Raw genomic sequence first — 1218 nt, forward strand, 5'->3', positions numbered from 1 at the left:
GTAGATACTGTCTAGGTATTGATTACACAGTAGATACTGACTAGGTATTGATTACACAGTAGATACTGTCTAGGTATTGATTACACAGTAGATACTGTCTAGGTATTGATTACACAGTAGATACTGTCTAGGTATTGATTACACAGTAGATACTGTCTAGGTATTGATTACACAGTAGATACTGTCTAGGTATTGATTACACAGTAGATACTGTCTAGGTATTGATTACACAGTAGCTACTGTCTAGGTATTGATTACACAGTAGATACTGTCTAGGTATTGATTACACAGTAGATACTGTCTAGGTATTGATTACACAGTAGATACTGTCTAGGTATTGATTACACAGTAGATACTGTCTAGGTATTGATTACACAGTAGATACTGTCTAGGTATTGATTACACAGTAGATACTGTCTAGGTATTGATTACACAGTAGATACTGTCTAGGTATTGATTACACAGTAGCTACTGTCTAGGTATTGATTACACAGTAGATACTGTCTAGGTATTGATTACACAGTAGATACTGTCTAGGTATTGATTACACAGTAGATACTGTCTAGGTATTGATTACACAGTAGATACTGTCTAGGTATTGATGTCTAGGTATTGATTACACAGTAGCTACTGTCTAGGTATTGATAAGGTATTGATGTCTAGGTATTGATTACACAGTAGCTACTGTCTAGGTATTGATGTCTAGGTATTGATTACACAGTAGCTACTGTCTAGGTATTGATTACACAGTAGCTACTGACTAGGTATTGATTACACAGTAGATACTGACTAGGTATTGATTACACAGTAGATACTGTCTAGGTATTGATTACACAGTAGATACTGTCTAGGTATTGATTACACAGTAGATACTGTCTAGGTATTGATTACACAGTAGATACTGTCTAGGTATTGATTACACAGTAGATACTGTCTAGGTATTGATTACACAGTAGATACTGTCTAGGTATTGATGTCTAGGTATTGATTACACAGTAGTACTGACTAGGTATTGATAAGATATTGATTAAACAGTAGATACTGTCTAGGTATTGATTACACAGTAGATACTGTCTAGGTATTGATTACACAGTAGATACTGTCTAGGTATTGATGTCTAGGTATTGATTACACAGTAGATACTGACTAGGATTGAAAGGTATTGATTACACAGTAGCTACTGTCTAGGTATTGATTACACAGTAGATACTGTCTAGG

This window comes from Salmo salar, unplaced genomic scaffold (assembly GCF_905237065.1).
Source record: "Salmo salar unplaced genomic scaffold, Ssal_v3.1, whole genome shotgun sequence".
Classification (NCBI taxonomy): Eukaryota; Metazoa; Chordata; class Actinopteri; order Salmoniformes; family Salmonidae; genus Salmo; species Salmo salar.